Below are 10,052 nucleotides of genomic sequence, written 5' to 3' on the forward strand. Positions count from 1 at the left end.
AGTATGGCAGTAACAGCAATCACAAACCCAGTGCCAGCCTTCTCGGCTGTCGGGCCCTTTCCCCTCGGGTGCAGTTCCGCTCGCAGCCGGCAGGGGCGCTGGCGGCTCCCGGTGAGCAGGGCAGGTGCGATGGTTCCCCCGCGGCTGCAGGGGGCGCTCCGGAGCGAGCTCGGGAAACCCGCGGCACCGGTGCCCCGGGATCCCGGGAAGGGATGGAACAAAGGCTTCACAAACCGCTGGGCAGTTGATCCCGGGCTCTCAGGAACAGCAGGCTGGAACGGCAGGGACGAACGCAAATCCCGGGTGGCAGACGAGATGTATCCAGATGGGAAAAACCCACGGAGGCCCAGGCAGGCAGGGCGAGCAGGGCTACAGCGTAGCGAAAGCTCGAAGCAGCAGCGGAGCAGGGCAGCCACAGCTCGGTCTCCAGCAGGGCAGGGAAAGCGGCTTTTGGGGTCCCGGCGTTGTTTCCAGCAGGAAGAAAGAACGGCCAAAAAGAAAGAAGCAGCAGCTCTTTTCTCTGCAGCTTCTCTCTCCGGACGCTCAGAGCGAACTGACCCCACACCCAGGTGTAGACAAAGGAGTAGCCAGGTCCGCCCCACTCCCCTTTTGTCTTTCTTAAGTACAGCTATTTGTCCCCTAGCAACATGCATATGGGAGAAAATTCCTTTAACAGAGAAAAAAACAGACTAAACTAAAACCCCAACAGATAAGAAAACAAACAGTAACAGAACAATGCAAATAACAACAGTGTATAAAAGAGAGTGATTACATGCAAAAGGCTCACCAAGTCTACTTGACATGACCACAGCTGGTCAAAGAGACAAAGAACAAAGTGGACCCTGGACCCTCCATGCGTATGTTTTTTTCCCCAAGCCTGAGACAATGAAAAACAATTGCAGACAAACCCTTCAATCAGAACCACCATTACCCCACGGCTCTACTTGCTGCTTGGTCCCTGGAAAAGGACAAAATGGCTGCGGACCACTTCTTCTCAGAAGTGAGAATCCCCTTCTTCTGCACCCCAGCAATGATGCGTGTGGTATAGAATAACAACCTAAGCACGTCCACACAGCTCCAGGCTCTGCCCCCTCTCATTCTGGGCTGAAATTAGAACAAGAATTTAAAGATTGCTTACTTGCATATGTTCTTAAATAACCAATAATTATTGTCATCAGTAGGTCTTTAGTCTTCATTAATTTAACACTAAATGTTGAGTCTCCAAAGAGAAGCAAATATATTTCTAACTGCAAATTGTAAGACTAACAGAATCAAAGAACCTTGTTAATTAAACATAGTCACCTTGTCAATTACAAAGGTAAGCATAAAGCACCCTTGGAGAGTGCAAAAGAGAAGAGAACAGGATCAGTAAGCTTTAGATATTCACAAAAAGCTCCAAACCAATCTGAATAAGCTCTTTGCTAAACTTGAGAAGAAAGAAAAAGCAAACAACCACTAAGCTGTAGGGCTTCTATCATTTCCTTTCCATCCCTGTGACCCTATAGTCTTGTGAAAAACATTCCAAATGTGGATTAGAATCAAACCCATGCAATAAAGATACATATAATACACAGACACAATGGAACCACAGACCGCATTATAAATCTATTTAAATAATTGGAGTAACTCTTGCTAAATAGCAGACCTTACATTAAACTCAGTACTGAAAAACAAACACTGGTTTACACTGAACTTCAAGAAAAATAACTTGGGTAAATATTAATTAAAACTTATTTGTGTATATATTTTCAAATGTGTGAGTGTGTTTAACGAAGTGCATACAAATTCAGGAAAATATCCAGTATAAATGTAGTTTACCTTTGTGTGACATCTTTTGACCATATACACCAAGACAAAGTTGAATCAGGATAATAAAGGTAAGGTTATCCAAAAAGCTGATTAATATAATCAAAGAAAATATTAATATATTAATAGTTACTGTCATGGTTTGATACTGGCCCAACTCCAGGCACCCACAAGAGTCACTCGCTCACCCTCCCCTGCCACAGCTGGGCAGAGGAGAGAAAAAAAATTATCGAAGGGTTGATGAGTTGAGATAAGGACCATGAGAAAAACACTTCAAGGGCAAAACAGGCTCAACTTGAAGTTGTAAAGTAAATTTATTACTAACAGAAACAGATGAGGATAATGAGAAGTAAAATAAGCCCTTAAAACACCTTTTTCCCCCCAGCTCCTCCCTCCTTTCCACCACCAGCGCAGGGAGACAGGGATGGGGGTTTTTGGTCAGTTCATCACTGAGAACTTCTGGTGCTCGGGAAGAGGAGTCCTTTCCCTGTGAGTCCGTGGGTTCCCTCCCACGGGAGACAGTTCTCCATGAACTTCTCCAGTGGGGGTCCACTCTCAGAAGCAGCAGCCACACCACACCTGCTGCAACGTGAATTTACCCTACGGGCACACAGTCCTCCCAAAACTGCTGTGACATGGGTCTCTCTTTCCTCCAAGGACAGGCTGCTCCCACCTGGAAGCAAGGGCACTCTCTCTCCACCGGGTCTCCCACTGGACCACAGCCTCCTCCAGGCATCCACCTGCTCCAGCATGGGCACCTCCCCGATGAGCTGTGGGTGGATCTCTGCATCCCCCGTGGATCCATGGGCTGCAGGGGGACAGTGGCTTCACCACGGTCTGCACCATGGCCTGCAGAGGCATCTCGGCTCCGGTGCCTGGAACACCTCCTCCCACTCCTTCTTCACTGACCTTGGTGTTGCCATGTTGTTTCCCTCACATGTTCTCACCTCCTCCCCTTCTCTGACTAGAAGAAAAACTGTGAGCCCTTTTGTTTTGATTTTCTTCTTAAATATGTTATCACCAAGCTCTCTCGCTGGCCCAGTTTTGGCCAGCAGAATGTCCATCTTCAGAGCCATCAGAGATTGGCTCTGCTGGACATGGTGGAAGCTTCCAGGAGCTTCTTACAGGAGCCACTTCTATGGCCTCACTGCTACCAAAAACCAGGCAGTGCAAAACCAATACAGATACAAAGAAAAGACTAATAAGCTGTTTATACACAAGAAGGAGTTAAGGAGGAGGTGTGGGGGGTTAGGTTTTGTTGTTACACTTCTAGATAAATATGTTTCTGACTGAGTGTTTAGTGATAAATAAACTTTTAATATAGCTCTGGATCAAAAGGAAGAATAATGCCAACAGGCTCATAAACAAAATCTTATTAGGTGAAGAACTTACCTGAGGTAATCCAGTGTGCCAAATGACAACATTCAGCATTGATATAGTGCTTATATTTCCTACATATAATATTGCATTCAAAATTATACTATGGGTAAAAGAGGATGGCCTTACATGAGTATCAATGAACTTACTGTAAAACTAATGCTAATTATATAATTTATGAACTAATGTCCCTTTCAGCAAAGTTTATCACTGTCATACACAAAAAATCCCTTTTTTCCTCTATTTACCCTTTTTTCTCTGGTGCTATATTTAATCTTAAAGTGCCTAAGTCCTGAGGCTGATGGTACCCACCTTACTCCACATGGATACCGGGGGTTCCAGAGTTGGTAATGACAGACATTCTTCACTGGAAGACTGCAGGTTTGATGGAGAGAGATTTCTTCCTTCTCTGTCTTCGATCCGCATAGTGTGACTTTCATATATTTGCTAATGCAGTCTTACTTGCTCTTTCTTCACTGATCCCCTGCACAGATTTCTTAAACATTTATCATATATCATATTCATGAGGATAACCAAACTCCCAAGACACTCAGTCATTACCCGATCGTTAAGCAATTATTTTGACAGCTTAAACAACCTAAACTTAGCTCATGCCAAGACGAGTCTACACAATTCTTCAGGCTTCAATGATGGCAAAAGCCTGTATCTTTTATTACTCATAGCAATGACATATCTCTTGGGCTACAGGGGTACAATTTCAAATACTAGTTAATCCTTCAATATGCCATTTTTTGTTCATCAAAAAACATTATGGTAAAAAATAAAAGACACTACTAGATCACCCACAGACACAGAGCATTACTCTGAGAATTTTATGGTATACTTTTGCCTACAGTGCAGAAGACTAGCAGATCTTTGAAACAGCTTTGTTTATAGCACTATTTGAGTGAGTTTGGTGAATTAAAGACATATGAAGTACTTTGAATTGAAAGTTTGTCAAATCAAACTTGACCTTCCTCACAACTGATCTTGAATTTTCAGGTTTCTGGTAACAGATAGCTGTATGAACTAAAACTGAAGCTTTTGACATAGTCTTACAGTGATGGGATCATATATTTAGATATGCAAATACACATTAAATTTTTACTTACCAGACAGAATGATTTATCCATCCCATCTCCTCTTCCATGTCTTTTAATCTGTGGACTATAGTAAGAAATTAATCATTAGGGATAATAGTCTATCTTATTCTGTGCACAGAAAATTTATTGGGGAAGATAGAAGTTGTATGCTGGCATCTCAGGCATAGTCATTTAGAGCTGAATTACACTTTATTTTCTGTCTCTTCCTTTTACCATCACAGTTTCAATGCTATGGCTGTAATTAGTCTTCTTTTTACTCTTGACAAATTATAGATCATATGAAATCTGATCTCCAAATCAGATAAAAAAATCCTATATAACTTAAACTTTTTTCCCTACAGTTATATATAATTACATTCTCATGACTGACTTCAAGAAGCAAAATTTAACTCAGACACAGAATAAAGCTGTCCTGAGAGTAAGAGTAATTTAGGAATAAGCAGTTTTGTGTGCTTAAAAACCTCCAGATTTATTTTTGCAATAATCTCAGGATTTTGAAACTTAGTATTTCCTGCTTTGTAAGTTACATAATCATGAATAAATAATTTTTTTCCATATTTTTATTTATCTGGATAATTAAGAGTGCTAATTCCTCTTAGGAGTTACAAAATAATTCCAATTCAATATTTTATTCAGGAATGGCTCCTTTATTGTGCTGTGCTGTGCTGTTCCCTTGGAAGATTTCTAGGTTCACTTTGATTTTACAAATATGAACATAAATGATAGTGATAAGCTTCTTATTCACAGCCTGTCCATACCTCTCCCTTTTCAAATAATTTTATAGATGATGAATCTCTTTATTGCAGCTGGGGACCTGTGTAAGTTCATTCTGCCATCAGTAAGGTGTGAAACTATATGGACTTTCAGAGCCTCTATACATACTCAACTATCCTTTTAATCTTTACGATCAGAGAAGATAGCTGGCAGAGATCTTAAGAAAACATATTATTAATTTAATTATTTTTGCCAGTAAGCTACTATATTAAGAACTTGTATTCAGCAAACACTAAGATCAGACCAGGAGCTGAAAGCTAAATGTTCGGAAAATAGTTGAACAGAGTACTGTAAAGACAGAATAGATATTTAAGACTTTATTTATCAATAAAAGACATAAGCTGTTTGGCTTAAAATGATAAATCAGTTATGCGAGACATAAAGACTGCAGCACATCCAATGTTATCTCCATAGGGAACAATATAATATCTCTGACAATGGCCACTGAGATCACTTGCAGAATTCTATAAAAGGCAGAAATGTGATGATATTTCACCAGAAAGTTTTCTCACCTTCAGCACTTAGTGGATCATGAACATCACAGAGATCTTTTTCCACCAGAAATGCTAAAAGGCTTTTTCCACCTGGAAATGCTAAAGCAATCTTTTCAGAATTCCCTGAAATTGCCTGACTTTTTTAGGGATTTTTTGCTGTTGTCATGGTAACTTTCTTTTTTAAAATATATATTTAAGCCTAAATGAAATTAAAAGTGTGATTTTAGAATATCAGATGTTATTACAGTAGAATATCTCCGCTAAAACATGCTGTGATGTTTCATGATGCTCATTATGGGCAGCACAGTTGGATATTCCTTTGTTTCCTTTATTAAAGTCGTGGTAGAACAAAGCTATTGAAAGAATGATATTTAAAGTGGAGAAAAAGAAATTCAGTCATGTACAAAACCAATTAAATTAGTGTTACGTTACTGAACATGAGAAAGGTACGCTGCAGAGCTGCTGTCACCAGTGGATGCGTTTGTGACTATAATTGCATATATTTCCTTATTGTAGATTAGCTACATTACATTGGTGAAGTAAATGGTGAAAAGTGGACACAGTTAATTCTTCAGAAAATCTCTCCCTAAATCCTTCAGTGAAAACTTCTGCATCTGTCTTGAATGAAGCCCGCACAATTTCCCTTTATGGAGGCAGAGAGCAAAAATGCACAGCATCTAGAAACTCAAGAAGTTCTATGGAGGTTCTGTAGTTCAATCCCCTCATGCTGAAAGTAGGGTCAGCTAGAGCAGCTTGCTCAGGAACATGTTCAGTTGGGTTTTGAGTATCTTCAAGGATGAGGACTCAGTGACATGTTCCTGAGCAACCTGTTCCAGTGCTCAACCAATCTTACAGTGAAAAAGTACCCTCTTCATTTAAATTGACTTTCTTGTGTTTCAGTTTGTGCCCATTGCCTCTTGTCCTGTCACAGTGGAATACCACTGAGCAGAGTTTGTGTCCACCTTCTTTACCCTCCAATCAGGTATTTATACATATTTCTCCATGCTTCTCTAAATCCCTTCCTAATCCTAAAAAAAATTTAGAAAGCCTGTTGCTAGATGCTTTTACATGCTATTTTGTTGTTATTTTATAGAAATACCATATGGTTTATTTAAACAACTCTCTCCTTTTGAGCTCAGGGAGTGTTTATAATGTTTAGCAAGTGCCATGAGAAAATTATACTGGTCGCAGGATTAAATCCTATATACTCTTAATTGAATGGTTATTTATATACCTGTTATGTATTTATGTACATTTATTTATGTTTTAGTTGGTAAAATGTTTGCATTAATAATAATAATAATAATAAAAGTGCATAAGCATTAAAAGAAATTTCTGTGAAAAGCCTCTGCCATGTTGCCATGTAATGCTGAAAACTCCACATACAGTTAAAAACAACCATGGTTTTTTCCTTCATTTTGAAATAATTTTTCATATTTAGTTATTTCAATTAAACAGATCAACTTTAAAGAACAGTAAGGAGAAGACTACTGACAGCTTATTAAAATATGCAGGTTTTCAAAAATTTTATGGTTGTTTTGTGCTTGGCAAAGTTAAAGATTTAATAAAATTGATTATAGCCATTTGAAGGTGCCATTTTGAAAGTTTTTACTTCGCAGAACTTAGCATTTCATTTGTCTGAAGTTCAATAGACTGCTTTTGTTGACATACATGATGTACTCATTTATTTAAATGCATTAGGAAGTGTATGCAAGTTTACTGAATGCAGGCAAATTCTTACCTATCACCCTCTCTCCACTGAAGTTACTGTCTATTTGTATTTGTATGAATAAGAGCAGAAGGTAAGAAATGGAAAACAAACAGGCTTAAATTTAAACATATAGAATATAATTTTCTGTTTATTACAGAAAAATATGAGCCAAATCTAATTGTTGTTTCTTCATCTTAAAGCAAATAGACTGTATTTTTCATGCAAGTGCTAATTTTTTCCAGACCCTCATCTGTCTGGCACAACCTCATTAATTAAAATGTACAGCAAGATGAGTTAGAAATGGCTGTTTACCTTGCATTACTTGCCAGATAGACGCTAGCAAATATTTTATTTTTTTTTAAAGGGCATACTGGGGAATGGTTAGCCTTTCTAACATTCACAGAAGATAAAGTATGCTTTAATGAGTCACAGTGAGGAGTGAAATCCAACAGATTACATCCTGTCAGTAATTGCCTCCCACTTTAAAAAAGAAACACCAACTCAGAAGTTGCCACTGGCATCATCTGCAAGATTATATTCATGAGAGACTGAGCAAAACAGAGGAGCTAAGACATAATAGGTATATTATAGGTTAATACAAAGACTCTGCACAGCCTGCAGAAGCTTTTTGAAAGCCATTACTTTTCAGAAAGTGGTGTCATGTAGTCACAACATGAAAACTGCAGTTAACAAGCATGATCCACACATTATAATTCTTCATTCTCTGAGTAGCCTCAAGGTGGTGACCAGTGTATATTTCATTACACCTGTATAATAAAGGAATAGCAAAGACACTAAATTGTGTCTCAAGTGAACAGGATACACTCTTGTACACAGATTAAAATTTTGGGCTTGGCTAGAGTTATTCAGGCACGAAAGAGAAGTCCTGCATACATCCTAGGGTACTACCTCATGATCTGTTTCAGCCAAAATAAGGTTGTACTTTTTCCAAAATAGCATTCTCACCTTTCTCAGCTACAATTTTTGCTGCCTCCCTTCAGCCAACACTAGCATCATGGGTGTAGTGGTTTGGTCCAAAATACTCATTACTTACTTATTTACCTTCTGTGAGATAAGAATTAGGAGAAAGCAAAGCAGGCACAAAACTTTAAAGAATATAAAGAAGTTTATTAACAGACCTAAAAGAAAGGGAAAAAAAATCAGACCACACCTTCAGAACACTTCTTCTCCCCCCAGCTTTCTCCCTTCTCCCACTGACAATGTAAAAAGACAACCCTTGAGATGTTCAGTCAGTTTACCACTTCTATGATAATCTTTCAGTTCATTTAGGGAGAGGAGTCTCTCTTGCTCATGCTATGGATACTTCTCCACAAGAAGTTCTCTCATGGCTTCAGTATCACAACGAGACAGCCGCCCGGGTTGGTTCTCTGCTCGCATGTGAGAGTCCCTTCCCCCGACTTACAGCTTTTCCCACAACTGCTTTCGAGGGCCCAATCTTGAGCTACTGGGGTAGCATTTTAAGATTGAGCTGTTCAGAAACAAAGGTTCTCTTCACCCATCTCTGGGAGCATCTTCATCTCTAGAAATAGAGGCCCTCCCCCTTCCCTGGGAGCAAAAGGGTCCTCATCAAATTACAGCTACTGTCATTTGCTTATTTCAGCACAGGTACTTTTGCTCACAAGTGCAGTTTGAACACTCCACTCCCCATGCTTTCATGAAATTACAATGGGTACTCTGATATATCATAGTCCATCACCACCATAGCTTTACAACAGAATTTCAGCTTCTAAGTGTCTCCTCTGTCTCCTCCCTCAGGGTTTCAGCTCTTCCTTCTTCACTGACTTTGGTGTCTTTATGGCATTGACTCAGGAGAGAATTGATGTCTGCAGACTTCACCTGTTCTGGAGGAAACTTACAGCACTAAAAGGGTTAATCTCACCCAGGCCCTGCAGCTGGAATTCACTTATCGCTGTTGGTCATATGATCTTTGCTGGGCAGCGGGGCAGCGGTCTCAGACGAGCCCTGGCCGCACCAGGGGCTGCCTGCACAGAGCAGGGCTGGGGGGAAGGGCTGCGGGGAAGGGCTGCGGATGGAACAGGGCTGCACAGCTCCAGGATGGCTGTGTCCCAGCCCAGCCTGGGCTGAGGAGAGCCTGGTCTCACCGGGCTGCAAACAACTCCCCCCCCCCCCCCAGTTACCTGTCCAAAGGCCCGAAGCCAGAGAGAGATTTCCTAGGGTTTGTTCATTCTTAAATATGGACCACAGAGGCGTGTCAAGCTCTTTAAGTGGCTAAAAAAGTTGCCAATATTCAAACTAGCCAGTTGATAGGTTCTGTCAAGTCATAGAGGAAGCTGTAAGCACGTCTTTGCAAGAGAATCACTTCCGTAGCTATGTTAACCCATGACAATGGGGCCCTACAGCAAGTCAAGATTAGCTATGATTGAAAACTAATAATGGGGGAAAAAATAACCAACACTAAAGATAAATGATCTAACTCACCTAATTGCAAGTGCTGATACAAGAACGAGAACTGGTAAGAGTCCCTTTCAGCAGCAGGCAGAGTTAATTTAGCTTAAGCCAATTGTAAAAACAAGTATATTTAAAAATCTGCCAAATCTTCTGTTTTTCCAAAACTATCCCCCACAATAACTCCTTTATTTCCAAAGAGATTTATAGGTCCCTCAGAAGTTCATATAGGCTCAGGAAAGAATTCATAAATACCTGTGCTAAGTTCAATAAAAAATTATCAAAGATATCTAAGTATAAATACTGTAAAATACACCTAAAAGGAACACAGAAGCCTAATTCTTCAACAGAAAAAGAGAT

At 40.0% G+C, this 10,052-nt stretch overlaps 1 long non-coding RNA gene across 1 annotated transcript; it reads right to left on the reverse strand.

The window, feature by feature from the left end:
- Positions 1 to 699: 699 nt before the first annotated feature.
- Positions 700 to 9,480, reverse strand: LOC116442114. The gene is made up of 4 exons (XR_004239404.1): positions 9,425 to 9,480; positions 4,296 to 4,350; positions 3,496 to 3,679; positions 700 to 1,104 (listed from the first exon to the last, which is right to left on the reverse strand). It is a non-coding gene; the product is annotated as an uncharacterized LOC116442114 (long non-coding RNA).
- Between the last annotated feature and the right edge of the window lie 572 nt (positions 9,481 to 10,052).

Source organism: Corvus moneduloides, chromosome 3 (assembly GCF_009650955.1).
Source record: "Corvus moneduloides isolate bCorMon1 chromosome 3, bCorMon1.pri, whole genome shotgun sequence".
Taxonomy (NCBI): Eukaryota; Metazoa; Chordata; class Aves; order Passeriformes; family Corvidae; genus Corvus; species Corvus moneduloides.